Source organism: Schistocerca piceifrons, chromosome 8, assembly GCF_021461385.2.
Source record: "Schistocerca piceifrons isolate TAMUIC-IGC-003096 chromosome 8, iqSchPice1.1, whole genome shotgun sequence".
Classification (NCBI taxonomy): Eukaryota; Metazoa; Arthropoda; class Insecta; order Orthoptera; family Acrididae; genus Schistocerca; species Schistocerca piceifrons.
The window spans coordinates 467,938,205-467,957,853 of NC_060145.1; the positions used below are offsets into that span (position 1 = coordinate 467,938,205).

The following is a 19,649-nucleotide window of genomic DNA, read 5'->3' on the forward strand; positions in this document are numbered from 1 at the left end:
ACGCAAAATGTCGTCATTCACATTAACCACAATTTTAGGAAGTAAGTAGTAACTCGACAACCCAGTCAAGTTTCCAATACGGTTATGGTGCAATAATTATTCTTGGGAACGGAAATCCAGCATCCATATTGGTCCCTTCAGAAGTCATTTAAGATGAACATTAAGACAACCGAAAATTTGGAGGGACGAGTCTCTGAATGAAAATGGAGCAGAAAAGGTACTGTGAATATGTGTCTGGAGATGGCCGGTGTACGTGTGTAACGACAACAGATCGTTCCGCTACACAGTACAGTGCTATACACCATCCAAGTCACAATACAATTTCAAAGAGGCCTCCGGCTTACAGAATACTAGATTTGGGAGGTAATGTAATCAGTGGTGACTGTGACATGATAAAACTCATAGTTGTACAGTACAGACAAGAAGTGCTTGTAGATCAGTCGAAAAACTGGTATAATTTGATCCCGGGGAAGATGATTTTAGTTTTCCGGAGCGGTGTAAGGAAACGTGAGATATACCGACGTTACGACTTATCTCAGAAGATACATAGAAGAAAAGCAAAGCAACATTAACAACATTCGCAGATTTAGAGAAATTTTTTACAATGCTTACTGCAGCACCAACTATGAAATTCTCTAGAAAATAGGGATAAAGCACAGGAAACGAAAAACTTTCTATGACTTGTACAGAAACTAGACTAGAGCTATAGGAGCTGAAGAAAATGAAAGTGAAGCAGTAACTGAGAAGGGAGTGAGACAGAGTTGCAGCCTACCACTGGTAGTATTCAGTCTGCACTTTGAGCAAGCAGTGTAGGAAATTAAGAACAAAATTGGGAACTTTCAGGTTTGCGAGAGACAGTAAGTGATTGGAAGAGCAGGTGAACGGAACAGGTAGTATCTTGCAAAATGGTTATAAGATGAATAACAGCAAAAGTGCAACAACGGTAATGAAATGCACCAGAGTTACATTAGCAATGCTGAAGGAATTAGATTATTAAATGAGGGGGTAGATGGGTTTTGTTGTTTGGTTAGTAAAATAAGTGATGACTGACGAAACAGAGAATATATAAAATGCAGACTGACAACAGCAAGCAAAGAGTTTCAGAAAAAGAGAAAATTGTTAACATAGAGTACAAAATTAAGTGATACGAAGTAGTTTTTGAAGTTGTTTGTATGGAGCGTTACGTTCTCCGTAAGTGAAGTGCGGACAAGGAACGATTTAGGTTAGAGGAGAATATAAACTTTTGAAATGTGCCATAAGGGAACGATGTTAAAGCTTACTTGGGCAGATCGAACTGCTGAAGAAGAGATTTTGTACAGAATTCATGAAAGAAAAACTTTGGACTATATCTCGACTAAAAGAAGGCACCGGTTGGAATCGCGCATACATAAGCAACCAGGACACTTGCCGCATGTTAATATTGTGACCGGTGCGTTTGACCTCAATACATCGACAAGTATAATGCATTCGGCTTTAATGTCGCAACCGGAACTGCTCGGAATGCTAATGAGGAGATCGATGTTTTGATAAGAACTGACATCACTGCCGTGAAGCCTGTCGTACGCCTCACGTCGCTGCATTGCCCTCGCCGAACGTAAGTCACATCTTGGCGTCGCGGTATTTTTTTCCTTTCCTTTATTTTTGTAGAATTCCTACCCAAGGCCTTTGCACTCAACTCCTTAAAACAAATAGTGTAGCTGCAACAAATTGTTAATATATGTGTTTAACGATTTCGATGAAAGCAACAAGAAAGTATCACACATGACAATGTGCAGAAGAGTGTGTAAGTAACTGTGGTACAACCAGGGCTGTTGCTAGATGTTTTTCCGCTCTAGGCGAGAATCGAAAAAAAATGACGCACACTCTTTTATACTACCATCGGTTTCTCCCAGTATCCATCCGCCCCCTGCGAAACCACCAACATACAACGGCACAACAATGCAAATATCCTATTATTCTTTTGATCATTAAACTAATATGATCGAACGTCCTCATCTTCTGCCGACAGTCGTCAGTTCATTTGACGCATGACAAATATCAACAGAGGCAAAAACAAAGATAGGGACTCAGGAAGGTATGGTATCAATCAAGTCGCAACACGATCGTAAGAAAGCCCACGCCCCCGTTCCAGCGCTCGACATGGATGAATCAAAGTCTACTTCCGTTTTGTGCTCAGCAGCTGCTGCTATAGTTTTGAGGTAGGTAGAGGCAATCTGTTTACTTTCGTCAGAGTAAGTGAAGATTTATTAATTGTTCCGTATGCCCTTGAAAACAATGAGGTGTTTTCATTTCTAATCTTTTCAATTTTTCCTCCTCATTTGGTCAATTTTTTCACTGCTTGATTCGCAAATAATGTCTGATCTTTATCGCTCTAGGCGGCGTGCTAGTCTTGCACATTGGTAGTAATTATCCTGGTTACAACTGACTAGAGTTTTCAAGTACAGCAGAGAAGAAACCTGTGTTATATGTACACAACTCCGCCATGTAGGGAGTCTAGAGGGTGAATCACCTAGCACATGCACTGCAGTCATTTCGGACCAGGAAGGCACTATTGTTAGCAGTTTCGACAGTTTCCGCACCCTCTTGAAAACAATGCGGTGTTTTAAATTTTCATCTTTTTAATTTTTTCTCCTCATTTGGTCAAATTATTTGCTGTTTGATTCTGTGGTGTCACCGCCAGACACCACACTTGCTAGGTAGTAGCCTTTAAATCGGCCGCGGTCCGTTAGTACACGTCGGACCCGCGTGTCGCCACTATCAGTGATTGCAGACCGAGCGCCGCCACACGGCAGGTCTAGTCTAGAGAGACTCCCTAGCACTCGTCCCAGTTGTACAGCCGACTTTGCTAGCAATGGTTCACTGTCTACACAGAGACGACAGTTTAGCATAGCCTTCAGCTACGTCATTTGCTACGACCTAGCAAGGCGCCATATCCAGTTACTACGAATGTATTCTGAGCAGATAATATTGTGAATCATGTACCGTAAAGGGCGACGTTCTTCATTAATGGACTAAAGTTAAGTATCAAACTAATTACGTCCGCTTTCTGAATTCTAATTCCTTGTCATGTTCCAGACCTCACGCCAGTATAGTTCTTCCCTCCTCACGCCAGCCTGCGTGAGCTACAACGCGTGCATTTCGGCCTCCACTAGTAACACGGTGTTGGCTCTTCTACCAACACAACAGATTCGAAAATAATTTTTTCCGCCCTTCGCCGTCCCTAAAATTTTGTCTCCCCAGGCGGCCACCTAGTCTTTCCTCTTGGCAGTAACTGTTCTGGTTACAACTGACCAGAGTTTTCAAGTACAGCAGAGAATAATGTGTTTACTTTCGTCAAAGTAAGTAAAGATTTACTAAGTAACTGCTCCTTATGCCTTTGAGAATAATGAGGTGTTTTCATTTCTCATCTTTTCAATTTTTTCTCCTCATTTGCTCAATTTTTTCGCTGCTTGATTCGCAAATAATGTCTGCTCTTTGTCGTTCTAGGCAGCGTCCTAGTCTTGCACATTGTTAGTAATTATCCTGGTTACAACTGACTAGAGTTTTCAAGTACAGCAGAGAACAAACCTGTGTTCTGTACACACAACTCCACCACGTAGGGAGTCCAGAGGGTGAATCACTTCACACACGCAGTGCAATCGTTTCGGATCTGGAAGACACTGTCGATAACGATTTCGACAGCACGAAATTGTAACAAAAGGCGCGTATTTGCTGCCAATACACAGATTTTGAGACGTTGGCGAAAGTGCAGTTTCATACAACAGTTACGAATTTTTAAATGGGACAATGTCTGTTGACATTAAAATCCTAAAAGTAGCATAAATGTGAATGTCAGTGATGTTTGTAGCGGGAAGCTAGTGCTAATAATTTACGTGGAGGACCTAACGTTGGTGAGAATGATAGGGTAAATACAGTTGGTGGTGGCGTGTTTGTTGTTGGTAGACGTATTTTATCTTCTAGCGAAATTGAAGTAGTTGGTTCCTGCGAGTTAGCATCGTTAGAGGTAATTCTTGGTAACCGGAATAAAATAATAATTTGATCCTTTTATCGACCTCCCAACACAGATGATACAATCGCTGATAGGTTCAAAGAGAACTTCAGTCTAATTACATACACGTACCCAACTCTTAGAATTATAGTTGATGGTGACTTCAATTTACCGTCGATAAGTTGGCGAAAATGCATTTCTCTGAGCACTATGGCTCTGAGCGCTATGGGACTTAACTTCGGAGGTCATCCGTCCCCCAGAACTTAGAACTACTTAAACCTTACTAAGCTAAGGACATCACACACATCCATGCCGGAGGCAGGATTCGAGCCTGCGACCGTAGCGGTCGTGCGGTTCCAGACTGTAGCGCCTAGAACCGCCCGGCTACTCAGGCCGGCAAAATGCATGTTTAAGGCCGGAGGTAAGCATTAAACATTATCTGGATTTGTTCTAAAGGCATTCTCTGGCAATTATTTCCAGCAAGTGGTTCATGAGCCCACTCGAATAGTAAACGGTTGTGAAAACACACGTGACCTCTTAGCAGCAAATAATCCAGAGCTGATAACGAGCATCAAAACGGATTCAGGGGTTAATCAACATGAGGTTGTCGTAGTGAGAATGAATAACGTAACTCCCACATCCACCAACAATAAAAGAAAGTAATACATATATCTCTTTGAAAAACAGGTATAAATCCGCTCGACGCCCGCGGGGGGGATAATCTCTACTCCTTCCAAATTAACAATGTAAGTTTAGACCAGATATGGGTTGAATTCAGAGAAACAGTATCGACAACAATTGAGAGATTTATACCAAATAAGTTAACAAACGACGAAGTTGATCCCCAAGAATGGCTATGTTTTACAGAAGTTCGAAATTTAGCGCGGACTTCAATGCGAGATGCTTATAATAGTTTCCACATCGAAACCATGTCTCGAAACGTGGCAGAAAATCCAAATAGTACCACGTTCTACGTAAAATATACGAGCAGAAGGACCCAATCAATGTCTTCTTTGCGCAATATCAATGAAAATGCTATCGATGACCGTGCTGCTGAAGCATACTAAACACAGTCTTCCAAAAATTCTTCAGAAATTTTTTTTCTCCAAAATTTTGCACAATTCCAATTAAGAACAGCTGCCAACACGAGTAACCTAGAAATAGATGTTCTTGGAGCAGTGAAGCAAATTAAATCACTTAATAAAAGCAAGTCTTCCGCTGCAGATTGTATACCAATTAGGCTCTTATAAGCGTATGCTGATTCACTACCTCCATATTTAACAGACTTATGCAACCACTAGAGACCAAAGATCCGTATCCAATGATTGGAAAGCTGCACAGGTCACACCAATATTAAAGAAAAGCAATAACGTCAATATGCAGCAGGATTTGAAAATAATGAATTACCTCGAAGAGAACGGTTTATTGCCACATAGTCAACAGGACAGGGATTAAAAAAACATATTTCTTGTGCAACATAACTAGCTCTTTACACACACGAAGTGTTGAGTGCTATCGACAAGGGATTTCAAATTGATTTCGTACCTCTAGATTTCCAGCAGGCTTTCGACAACGCACCTCACAAGCGGCTTGTAATCAAATTGCGAATAGACTCATGATATCCTCTCAGAAAGGTCACACTTCGTGGTAATTGACGGAAAGTCCTCGAGTAAAATAGATGTGACTTCTGGTGTTCCCCAAGATGTTGTTGTAGGCCCTCTGCTGTTCCTTATATATATAAACGATTTAGGAGACAATCCGAGCAGACATCTTAGGTTATTTGCAGATGATGCTGTCATTTATCGTCTGCTAAAGTCATCATAAGAACAAAACCAATTGCAAAACAATTTAGGTAACGCATCTATATGGTGCAAAAATTGGCAACTGACCCTAAATAATGAAAGGTGTGAGGGCATCCACATGAGTGCTACAAGAAATCCATTAAACTTTAATTACACGCTAAATCAGTGAAATCTAAAAGCGTAAATTCATCTAAATACCTATAAATTACAGTTACGAACAACTTAAATTGGAAAGAACATACAGCAAATGTTGTGGAGAAGGCGACCTAAGGACTGCGTTTTATTGGCAGAACACTTAGAAGATGCAGCAGATCTACTAAAGAAACTGACTACACTACGCTTGTGTGTCTCCAAGTATTGTCGCGAGGTGTGGGATCCTTAACTAACAGTAAGATTAACGGAATTCATCGAGAAAGTTAGAGAAGGGCACAACGTTCTGTCTTATCGAGAAATAGGGGAGAGAGTGTCACGGATATGATACAGGATTTTGGGTGAAAATCAAAATAAGGGGTTTTTCGTTGCGGCGAGGTCTTCTCACGAAATTTCAATCGCCAAATTTCTCCTTAGAATACGAAAATATTTTTTTGACGCCGACATACGTAGGGAGAAACTATCATCGTAATAAAATAAGGGAAATCAGAGCTCGTGCGGAAAGATATAGCTATTTGTCTTCTCCGCTCGCTATTCGAGATTGGAATAACTGAGAATTGTTGTGAAGTTGGTTCGATTAACCCTCTGCCGAGTACTTGAGTGTGATTTGCAGAGTATCCGCGTAAATGTAGGTAATTAATCTGTTTTGCTTATGGTAGAGGTTACTCACAGATGAAATGTTACATATGTAAGGATAATTTGCTGCTTCTGGTACAGCCAAGGTGCTACCATAATTACTTTACCCTACTTTAAATTGTTCCATGTAATGAACAGCCCATTAGACCTAAAACAATACAAGGTTACATAATATCGGAAGCTTAACAATCGTCCTGAGCCTTGGAGTTTAAAGATCCTGGATCTTACCGTGGCGTGTATAATTTCATCATACTTAAGCGCTACACCTAAGTACAACCAATCGTCCTAAGCTTTGTGAGCAAATGGGTCTAGGTTCTAGTTTGATCATGTGCAACTTTCTTCACATATACTTGTTTTCAACACGTATATTCTGTAAACTACTACAATGGCACTCACACACCTTAAAATCCAGCCTACTTCCCTAACAGCCTACAGTCTGGAACCGCGCGATCGCTACGGTCGCAGGTTCGAATCCTGCCTCGGGCATGGATGCGTGTGATGTCCTTAGGTTAGTTAGATTTAAGTATATCTAAGGGACTGATGACCTCAAAAGTTAAGTCCCATAGTGCTCAGAGCCATTCGAACCATTTGAACCCTAACAGCCCTCTACCCTTCGAATCATAAGCAACCTAAGACTACATGACATCATACTTAATGCATAAATACTGTCCGGAGTTCACGATTTAAATTTCCAGTGCCAGTGGGAAAGTCGTCATTCATGTACGTTGCGACACTAGAACTTTCCACCACTAGAGAGCACTTGCTAAAAACGGTTTTTCGTAATTCCTTCACCCAAGACGGCTAAGTAAATATTGCAAAATTCGAATCAACAACTGCAAACTACTAAGAAATAGATATTCTAGGTACTGCAGAGCAGCTTAAATCACCTAAGAAAGGAATGTCCTCCGGTCCAGATTCCATACCAAATCACGCAAGATTTCTTATCGCAGATCCATAAACTTATACTTTTTTGTGCTATTATTAACACTCACACAGACTGACGACAGAGCAAAGTATGACAAACAAAATAAAATTCGCAGTCAGGTTTGCAACTCGAGAATACAGTTTCGATCCAGACAAATGTCCGGGGAGTTCCTGTTTATCTAAACACTCATTCGTCTCTGTCAGCCAGCCATCGGTAAGCGATTTACAGTGGCCCTGGTTCCAAGAGGCCGTGATTGAAAACGAGTGCACGCACTCAGCAAACGAAGGTCTGCTGTTACACAGACAAGTATTACAGCGTAGCCGTTTGCTTGCGCAAGAACAGAACTCGACAATTCACTCCTGCACAGAAAACAAGAGTTACTTCAGCTGCTCGCCAGATAAATACCGACTAAAGCCGACGTTAGGAAAAAAGGACAGTCTAGGGAAATAAACTTACTACATTCAAATATCATATGGAAATATAATCAACACTAATTTAAAATGTAAGTAAAACCGTCACAGTACACACCAAAGATCAGACCTTCCACAAACTCAAGAGCAGTTTGTTCTCAGATACATATTGCACAGGTTAACCGTAGTATCATCATACAACTAGACCTATAATAAGGATCTAAACATGCTAGTGGAATGTCAGACTTTGTTTTGTACGATACTTGAAGCCTAAACAGAGTGGAAATACATCCACGTTCATCTCCCAAATCAGCACAGTTTTGTTGTACTGCGACGCATCAGATACTATAGGCCAGAATATAGATGTAATAGTTACACGAGAGTATGCAACTAATAATGGACTTACTCTAAATCTTCAGGCACTTGAGTAACTTTTGTTACTCCGGAAGCAGCATTTAACCGTGAGGACTAACGACAACGCTCGCGTTTGTACAAAATTTTGCTTCCTTCAAGAGATGGCCTTCTATTCCTTCCATATATTCACATTGCTGTTCGCTTAAATGAACGGCTTCCTGTCCCTCATGTGCCGTGTCTCAGCTTCGTCCTTTAGTGGCTGTAGGAGCAGGTTTGTGATAATAAATTTAGTATCAACGATTAGTTTTGAAATACAAGTTTAAATGTTTCATTTCATTCGTATTGTGGAATTGGCAGATCACGTGTTTTAGTTAAATAGACGTTAAAGTGACACTCGGCTGGTAATGACATTGGATGCAAGGGTCTGGACTGGAGGTGACGTTGTAACACATCACAAAGATGATGCAATGCGTTATGGATGCGGCTCTTGACAGACCAGTCAATTTCAGGAATATTATTCTCCATCCTATCGCACACGATACAGCTTGATCCACCACTCCTAATTTCCCGTCATTCACTGTTCGGTGGCATCGAACTTTACACTATCTCAGGTGATGATTAGCATTTAGATCAGTGGGCTCCCCAGACTGAACCATTTTTCTGTTACTGTGGCTTACACGTGTCTTCCTTTGAGCGTAGCAGATAGTTAAAATAATGAAAATATCAAAAGATTTTGTTTGCGTTTAATAGTTTTTAATACTATGAGATTGCATATTAATAGTGCAGTGATAATGTAGTCTAGATATTTAGTAACTGGGTATTTGTTGTTAGATACTTGCAGTATCTAATTTATGAAATGTCTCAGATGTGGTTGGGATCATGCCCTCTAGTACACCTAGAAAATTTCATCACATAGTAATTCCCTGTTTCTAACACACTATGATGTCACATATTAATAATATTATAGGAGTGATTTAGCAAGAGTGTATGTTTCAATATAGTTTTGTGAAGGTTTAATTGTGATTATGCGTCTTTTTTGCTCTGCCTCAGAGCTCTGTGTAATCTCTGCTGTTGACCATGTTTCATGATGATCTACTCCCTATGGTGAACAGAACAAGAAAAATATGACGGGAAGATTCTGGGGAGGACGGGAAGACTGTTTTTTGTTACTTCTGACAGAAAGAGAGAGGGATGGGAGTACAGTGCTTGGCGTTTAAAATGTTAGCAACGCTTATGTGCAAAGTCATCCATATATATCCGGTGCTGAACATGTAGGCATTAGCTAGTTACTACTGGTCTGCTAACCGAATACTTCATTTCGTAGCAATGCGTTTTGTGCCAGCCACCAAGTTCGTAATGTCAGAGAAGATTCACATACATATTGTTTAAATCATGTAAATACTTCTATCATTCTTGACGAGATGGTTCGCTTCATTCTTAACTGCTCCCTCGTTCGCAGCCAGGCAATAGGTGGCATTCCGTGCTAACATCCCACTTGTGCGTTCGAGGCAATTGATCCAGTGAACGCAAAGCTGAGTTCCTCGTAATCTAGGTGTGAATCTGTAGCAGCGTGCTAATTGTTGTACATACCGTATTTATGCACTTGTTTCGTTGACGGTTCCATTGTTGCTTTGTTATCACAACAGTCGCATTGGCTCTTTTCTGTCACTCCAGTACCACTTGTACTCCAGTTCAGTCATTCAATGCCATTGTCTACAATGGAAAATGGTTTCCTGTCGTTTTGGTAAATCAGTTGTGAGTGTGTATGTTGTTCCCTTAATAATTCCCTTTCCTATCCTTGTCCAGTCCGAAATCTCATGTCTTCGAGGTCCACATCGACGATGCGTTTGGCCATAGCCTGCCTCATCTCATACATGACTAAGCCAGGCCTTCTCAGTATCTTCTCTTCCAGAAGCGCTAAACCTCATAATTATGCTATGACGTTGCACACTAGTGTCATACATGTTGTTCTCATCTTAAAACACATAGTATTGATGTATGGAGAGGTCAGCAGGAGCTCTGGTTTTTCTGCTAGGTGGCCGTCCACAATTCACGTACAGCTATGGGATGTCTAACATTTACAAAAACCTCTAATAATTCGCAAGAATCAAATTCAGAAACAATGTTACGTTAGATAATGAATATATTTGAGACTTACACCTTACTGGACAAAAATTTGCGCCATTTTACGTAATACACCGTACCACCATTAATTTAGCCACACACTACGTAGTCATCGTGTCCTGTACCATAAATTTCTCTAATATTTAGCACTATTTCGCATAATATGTCACGATGTTATTAATTTAGCCACACACTGGGCTCTCATAATGTCTCATACCATAAATTACGTCGCTATTCGCATCCATTTAGCATAATATGCAGTGAAGTTAGTAATTTATAATGTCACTGTGTCTTACCTCGTAACATTCACCACCAGTTTATTTAGAGTTTCATGACGTAAACGAAATGAGTTTAACATAATGACGCAAAACAGCATTCATGTGATGTTGATGGCAGTGGGACGAAATTCACGTAATTGATACTATAAAAATATTATGGGATAATCGGTAATATGGTGATAGCGTGGGAAAATAAGTAAAAAAGGTTTACATTGTGGGAAAATAAGGGAAAAAGTTTACACTGTGGAAAAATATGACAAATATTTTACAACTCTAGGAAAATACATAAAACTGTGGCAACAGGGAAAAATCCGGAGAACATTGGAAAATGAGCGTACTTACGTATCTCCCTGTGTGTTTCCTGCTGACGCCTGGAGTGACGAATATCACGTAATATAAATTTAATTTCTTATTATCTTTTATCCAGTCCCTAGACCTCAGGTGACATTACTTAACATAATTACAATAAAATCAATTTTTTATGGACGAACAGCTACACCATGTTCCTCTCCCTACGGCGCACAGCTCCACCCACTGAAGCGCTCCAGTTTTAAGATGAAGTGGGTGGGGCTTAGAAACAATTGATCCACGGGGTGAGGAGGAGAGGGTGAGTGGGGGTGATGGGTGGTGGAGGACCGTGATCATTTCCTCAGGGGAAGGGTAGTGGGTACTGACCATCAGTAGAAATAGCACATGTGTGTAACCTAATGAAGAACTCATAGGTCCAATACTAATAACAATTTAGATGATTCTCTAAAGGCGCACCCACAATTACAGTCAACCTACCAGCAACAGGATTCAACTTGCAAAAAATACAAGCACATTAACTAATGGAAAAAAAGTTCTACATATACAGTGTGGAAGGCGCTGGTTCAATTTCTCTGTTAAAAGACAAGTTTTTCCCTCTGCTGATATCTGGACCATGTCAGTGCATTTGCCACGTCTTAACAACATCAGCTATAACATCACACGTTAGAAAGAAACCTCAGCCACAGCTCGAGAATTAATTAAGCTATGCTCAAACAAAACGCGCCTTTCTTTCTCTTATGTAATGGGATATGTGTTTGATATGTCGAGTGCCACCTTTCCATTTGAAAATCAGGAGTTGCATTCAAGTTGGCTGCTTCCAAAATAGCGGCTATGTTGGTAACATGACCTCACAAGCTTTTCTTTTCATTGTGCTTGACTTTTCGTTTCCGTTTATCCACTTGTATTCGCTTTAGCGGTATGATTACACACATATGGACCACCATACATTGCAGGTATTATTATTTGGTCCTGTTTATATAGTAATATTCTTGTAGTGTGAGGATTGTTCTTGTCTCTTACCTTAATGTATTCAAAATCTGTGTCTGATGTAATTCATGTTGGTTTTTCTGAAAGTGTTCCGGAAAAGTTGAAAGACCAACACTATCCTGACATTAGTTGAATAGATGCAGACATGTAAATCTTAAAGGTAAGCGAGAATAAAGCCCTCCTGATCTTGCAACAAAGTGCCACATCATAAAACAATAGCAGAAAGGAAACAGCTCTTAAATCTCGAGACGAAGTTGCAGATCAACACACTTTTAAAATTATTATTAACAAGCTTCAGCAGCACTTAGCCACTGGTTTCACGTCAGGTTATTATATCTAAATAATTAATTTTCCAGGTCCTCACTGAAATGCGTTTCATCTTTTCTCTGATGTTTTCAAAGAAACGTATTCTTCCAATGAAAAGAAGTCTCAGAGCTTTGATTTTAGATAGAGTGCAGGTAGAAGCACACAACGGTGATGTGCCAGGTACAATGGTTGTAAAATACCAGGACTGGACGAAAAGCTGATAGCTGCCACCTTGTAATACAGAGATGTGTGTTCCGAAGCGGCTGGAAAAAAACATCGAAGACAAAATACTTGGTCCTGCAGGTTGGGGATTGTGCATTGGGCTCAGAAACCCATCATGAGATTCTTAATTACTATGCTCTAAACAATGTATCTGTACAGACTAGAAACATGACACCTACGAATGAAGGACGTGATTTTGGGTACGTAGTACGGGTTAGACTGCCGAGACGTCAAACCTTTCAGGCTTCTGTACCTCAATCGGTAGAAACGGAACCCTTACAGGGTCACTTTGTAGTCCATCTCTGTGTCTGGCCGACACTTAAAACCTATTTTCTCAGGAACAGGTAAAGGTATAACGTTGAAATTTACATCAGGTACTGGGGTCTACCGTCCCTTGGCGGTGCAAAAATTGTAAGCTTGTAAGTCAACGCTATCAAAGTTTTTTTTTTTCATACGCTGATGAGCCAAAATATTTGGACCACCTGCTTAATGGTTTGTTTGTCCGTCTTTGTGTCTCTCATTCTGAGGATCATCGCCCCGAGAGTTGGGTGTTACGTTTGAGGATATATCTGGCATTAGATGTCTACGTACAGGTCATATAACTCGCGTAAATAACGGGCCGTTGATATGTGCTCCACAGCAACCCAGATAGGTTCTATAGGATTTACATCAGGCGAACATGGCCGCCGACACATCAATGTGATATCACTATAATGCACCTCAAATCACTGTAACATGGTTCTGTCTACGAGAGACGGACAGTTATACTGCTGAAAAAATACATCACCGTCGGGAAAGACATCAAATATGAAGTGTTGTTCTCAGCCGTTAGCATGTTTTAGATTACTGCCACAAGTCCCATGGAAGAGCAGGAGACTGTCCCCCGTAGCATAATACTGTTCCCACCAGCCTGCGTCCGGGGAGCGCTGCACTTACTGGGCCGCCGTTTACATCGATGACGGCGTTTGTGGAGACTACCATCGACATAGTGTAACATAAACGTTATTAAGCTGAAGAGCCGACACGTTTCCACTGATCGACGGTCAATCCCAATGCTCCCGCGGCTGTTATTATTGTAACTGACAATGTCATTGGGTCAACACGTGAACACATAGTCTGTGGAGTTCCTTGCTCAATAACGAATGAATAGTGTGCTCCGAAACACTTTCTGTGCACCAGCACTGTGCTCTTTCGGCAGAAATACCACAGAGCAGACAAGTCTCCGAACCCCAGTGTAGGTTCAATCATTTAGCGCCTAGTGGTAGTACGACTGTCCTCCTACCTCTTTCCACAGATACTCGCGACAGTAGCACGTGAACATTCGACCATCTTCTCCGGTTTCGACATACTCGTTCACAGGCTCTGCGTAATAAGAACCTGACCTCTGTAAAAGTCGCTTACTTCAATGGATTTTGTCATTTGCAGCTCATATCTTAGCTAGGTTGATCCCCGTCCACATCTGCTCCGCTTACATACCTTTGATACCTCGTCACCTGTCCGCAACGCCACCAGAAGGCATCCAACGTCGCGTTGGGCAGTGGTCATTTTGCTGGAACAGTCCACGGGTGTACTGCCGGTCCACAGTGTCCAACGGGCACAATATTTCGGCCATCAGACATGTCGCCATCGTCAGGCGCGCTGACGAACTGACCTCCTGGGGGCAGGCGCCCGTCTTCAATCCCCTCCCCTCCGCCTCGAGAGGGGAGGGAAGTTAAGACGGCCGCCCGCCCTCAGGAGCTCATTTCGTCAGTGCACCTGACGATGGTGACGTCTGATCGCCGAAATATTGTGCCCGTTGGACTCTATGGACCGGCAGTACATCCGTGGACTGTTCCAGCAAGAAGCACGCCGGGAGAAACTGAAGACTCACAGTAGTCATGTTGTTTCGGCTCGTCAGTGTACACAACAAATTTTGAAACTCGCCTACTAACTCACCAAAGCCCATAGGGTACTTGCTATTGACCTAGAATAACAAATTTTGGGAAGAATCAAGATTTTACAGTACAAGTAAAGAAAAACATCCGAAAATTGTTAATTTATAATTATATCACAATTTTTTTCATTTTTTTGCCATTTGTCGTCTATCTATCTGTTTGTCCATCTGTTACAACGCTTTTTCCTCAAGAACGGCTAGAGGCATCGAACTTAACGTTGTGTTAATTACTAAGGTCTACAGTCTCTTAGCGGCGCAAAATTTAACCTTTTAAGTAATGCAACAAAAAGAAACGGGCATATACGTCACATACTGTCACAATGGGGTGACAAAAGTCATGGGATACCTACTAAGACAGTGTCGGATCTCCTTTTGCTCGTATTAGTGCAGCATTTCGATGTGGCATGGACTCAACAAGTCGTTGAAAGTCCCCTGCAGAAATATTCAGCCATACTGCCTCTATAGCCATCCATAATTGTGAAAGTGTTTCCAGTGCACGATTTTGTGCATAAACTGACTTCTCCATTATATCCTATAAAAGTCGATGGCATTCATATTCTCGATCTGGATGGCCAAACCGTTCACTCGAAATGTCCACAATATTCTTCAAACGAATGGCAAACAATTGAGGCCTGGTGACATGGCGCATTGTCATCCATAAAAATTCCATACTTTTTTGGGAACTTGAAGTCCATGAATGTCTACAAATGGTCTCCAAGTAGCGAAACATGACTCTTTCCAGTCAGTGACCGGCTCAGATGGACCATTATGGAGTCACCACGAGCTTGCGCAGTGCGTTGTTGACGAGGTGGGTCCATGACTTCGTGGAGTCTGCACCACACTCCAAGCCCGCCATCAGCTCCTAACAAATGAAATCGGTACACATTTGACCAGGACACGATTTCCAGAAGTCTGTCGTCCGACGGCTATAGTCACGAGCTCAACAGAAACGCTGCAGGCGATCTCGCTCTGCTAGCAAAGGCACTAGAGTCAGTCGTCTGCTGCTGTAAGCCATTAACGCCAAATTTCGCCGCTCTGTCCTAACGGACACGCTCGTCGTACGTCCCACGTTGATTTCTGCTGTTACTTCACGCAGTGTTGGTTGTCTGTTACCACTGATGACTCTAAGTAAATGCCACTACTCTCGATCGTTAAGCCGCCGGCCGCTGGATTGTCCTTTGTGAGAGGTAATGGCTGAAGTCTGTATTCTCGGCACACCCTCACCACTGGACATTGAATTCCCTAACGATTTCTGAAATGCAATGCCCCATGCGTCTTGCTCTAACTACTATTTCGCGATCAAAGTCTGTTAATTGCAGCCGTGCGGCCATAATTAAGACGGAAACCATTTACAGAACCATCTGAGTGCTAATGGCAGTTCAGCCAATGCACTACCCTTTTGGTACGTGATACTACCGCCACTTCACAAGTGCCTATCGCTTCCAAAAGACTTTTGTCACTTCAGTGTGTATATATGAGGTCATTCTGAATAGTAGTGCCTCTGAATTTCTTATTTGAATGGTCTTAATGCTTTTTAAGTAAAACAAACCTCGTTAACGCTTCTATATATTTTATTCTCTACATACTCAATATATTGCTCCCAACAAGAGACCAGTTTGGTCATACCGTCATAGTAGAATTTTTGATTTCGCTGACTAAGCCACAAGCACATCTCTGCTTGCACCACTTCATCACTGTCAAAGTGAATTTCCATTATGGTGTTCTTTAAGTTTTGAAACATATGAAAATCTGATGGGACCAGGTCGAGACTTCAGGGAGGGAGATCGATGACGGTGAACCCAAGGCATCAGATTGTTGCATATGTCGCAGCTGCTCGTGTATGGTCGGTCATTGTCGTGTTGAAGAAGAGGTTTCTCCCTGTGTGGACGAACTCATTAGAACATAACTTTTTATTTTAAAAAAACTTTAAGGGTTTTCACATAATACATTGGCGTTTTCACCAGGGCCAAGTATATTTCGGGTCTGTTGTTCTAGCGGTAAAGAGCGTTCGTTCAATCCTAGAAGTCGCGTTATCGAATATCGGTCGGACCACGGATTGTACCGTCTTCATTTCAAGTTAGGTTAACCCTATCAACGATATGTGAAATCACCAGAAATGACACTTGGCTCAGATTCCTTATCAAACTGCAGGTCCCCTTTCCCTTGTCGGATAACTGGGGCTAGATTAGGGACACTTAAATCACCAAAGTGTCGTCCAATAGAACGACTTGCACCAGGTCACTTAGCTACACGAAATTGTTATTATTATTATTATTATTATTATTATTATTATTATTATTACTATTGTCCATCGCCCACTCTACACATCACATCTCTGCTGCAGTATTTAACACACATGCTCAAATTTTTCGCATATGATGTCACACACACAGACTATAAAATATGAAATTGAATTTATCAACTCTGTATTCGCTGTGTTTGGCCTAGAATATGCACAAATTATTAACCTATACTTGTGGAGATTTTGCTGCAGGCGAGCGAACAACTGTAGTGGTGGAGCTCCATTGTGATCGATCACAGTGCGGTAGGAGTGCTGCAGTCCGACAGTTGAAACCCCCACACTGATGTGCCTCACTTATAACTCGTAAGCTATAGGGAAGGGGACGTAGATAGCAGTGGGGCTCTATAGTGGACGACCTCTGTGCGATACAGTCGAAGACAGTGAAATTCTATCCATAAATATATACAGTGCAAGAAAAAAAGAAGCATCACGATGGAACCACCCGAATTGGGTAAATATTAGAGGAATTAATCAAGACAAAGGATTTTACAAATTAGAAAAATCAATAACGATTTCATCCTTCTCTGCCCTTATGCATGCAGTTATACCGCTTGGCATTGATTTATAGAATTGTTGAATGTCATCCTGAGGGATATCATGCCAGATTCTGTGTAACTGACGCTTCAGATCGTCAAACCCCCGATACGGTAGTGGGCCCTTCACGTAATGTTCTAAGTATCCTCAAATGGGAACGGATATGGCGATCTCGCTGGCCTCGGTAGAGTTTGCCAAGCATCCATACAGATGGTAGAAAATTTTGCTATGTTGGGAAGGGTAGTATCTCGCTGGAACGTGAGCCCAGGATGGCTTGCCATGACGGGCACCAAATGGAAGGAAGGATATCGTCCACGTACTGCAATGCTGTAAGTGTGCCACAGATGAGAACTCGGTCTGGCTTCAAAATGAAATGGGACCCCGGACCACCACTCAGGCCATGAGGCAGGCGACAGTCAGGTTAGTATACCAACACTGTGTGGGCCATCTACAGACTCGTCTTAGCTGGTCATTGGTGTTCAGATCGAAGCGTGAGTCTTCACTGAAAACAATTATACTGCGGTCAATGAGTTTCCAGACCGGAGAAATGTCTGGAGACACTCCAGACATGGGGGAAAGGGCAGATAACAAATTTTTAATTAATTTGATTTTTTTAGTGTATCATTACAACCAATGCTCTAACGAATATATAGCCTGTCCAGTGTCAACAGTTACTCATGGTAGTACCGAAAAAAAACAGTCGCATGGACAAAGAAAACGTGTGTAATCTGGCTCGGTAGCCTAATTATCCTCGAAAGGGTAATGACGCACGCAACGGATTAAGTAAGGAGTTGGAGTATTCAGAGCAGGAGACACGTGATTAGCGTCTCTCTACTTTTCTGCATTATTTTTGTGTTATTTATTCAATTCCTTGTTTCAAATGGTTCAAATGGCTCTAAGCACTATGGGACTTAGCATCTGAGGTCATCAGTCCCTTAGAACTACTTGAGCCGAACTAACCTAAGAACATCACACACATCCATGCCTGAGGCAGAATTCGAACCTGCGACCGTAGCAGCAGCGCGGTTCCGGACTGAAGCGCATAGAACCGCTCGGCCACAGCGGCCGGCTCCTTGTTTCCAAAACATATTAGCTACTCCACAGGATAGACGATATGGAAGGAAATATCCTTGAATTCAGTGACTGGAACGTTATTTGTGTTAATTACAGGGTTTCTACTGCATTTATAAACATCATTTATTTTATTAATTCCAGGAGTTCGGACGAGTAAACTGGAACACTATAGATACAGTCGTTACAAAATTATGCGTCCCAAAAGTCCTTCAAGTATTATAAGTCTCGTAATGGGTTTGGTGAGGCACACAGCTTCTCATCAAAAAGCGATTTTTGTACGCAGTTAATCGCACGCTGGGCAGTCATATCCACTACTGGCTGCTGTGGACAAGCTCAGTGAATATAAAAGTACACCAGACAAGTGGTGGTGTCCGTATCAAACGCATCTTTTCTCCAATAAGGCCCTCAGAGGAATTTTAAATACTATGAACATGTGAGGTGCCGGCAGATAAAGGTGTAGCTACTACCCACACAAAAACCACCAATGAAATTAAACTGGCTCAGTAAGTCATGTGAACTACCTAGGACTGAATACTTTAGAATCATTAATCTCTGCAGCAGAAAGCTCCAAAACACACTGATGGGTCGAAGTTCAAAGAAAGGAATCGCCATCAGTGTACAGCCTCTCCACAGATTTAGTTGATTCTATAACTGAGCTACGATGTCTGAGGACTAATTCTGTTCAGTGGTAGGTATATCACATACGTTTTTGAGCCAGTTTAACTTTATTCATGGTTTCCTCGTTAGTGCCGAATGCAACTTTTCTGCCAGCACCTGCACCTGGTCACATTTTCACCACTAGTAAGCCGTTGTTTCATATCCTGTTCCCTATTAAACTCTGTGTATGTTTTTGAGTCGGTTCCGATCAATCTCATACAGCAAGGCATCATGTGGATTTGTAGTCTCAAGGAATGTGCCTCCCAGTAGATACGTGCATTTTTGTAGCGTGGATGGTGGTCAAATGTTCTGATGATCCCCAAGAACTTGGCTGCCCACAGGAACATTCACACTTACAGCACGGGAAGGGCCACTTGCACCGATGGTACCAAAGAACTTGCTATCCAGTAGATGCGTGTATGCATACAGTGTGGAAAGTGGTCATGTGAATTGATGATCCCAGAGAACTTGGCTCTTTGGAGTCATCAGAACATGTGAACGTTTCCCATGATGTAAGCATACATGAATACACTAGGCGACAAGTTCTTTGGGGTCATAAGTACATGTGACCCTTTTTGCGTGCTGTAAGTATACACATATCTACCAGGTGTCAAATTATTGCGAATGTCTGTACATGTGACTATTTTCCATGCTTTAA

At 41.8% G+C, this 19,649-nt stretch overlaps 1 protein-coding gene across 1 annotated transcript in view; it reads left to right on the forward strand.

Moving 5' to 3' along the window:
* Positions 1-1,558: 1,558 nt before the first annotated feature.
* Positions 1,559-19,649, forward strand: part of LOC124712463 (fatty acyl-CoA reductase 1-like) — a 158,445-nt gene continuing 140,354 nt past the window's right edge. Inside the window, exon 1 of the mRNA XM_047242759.1 lies at positions 1,559-1,594. The gene's annotated coding sequence lies outside the window, so the exon portion shown is untranslated. The remainder of the gene's footprint in view (positions 1,595-19,649) is intronic.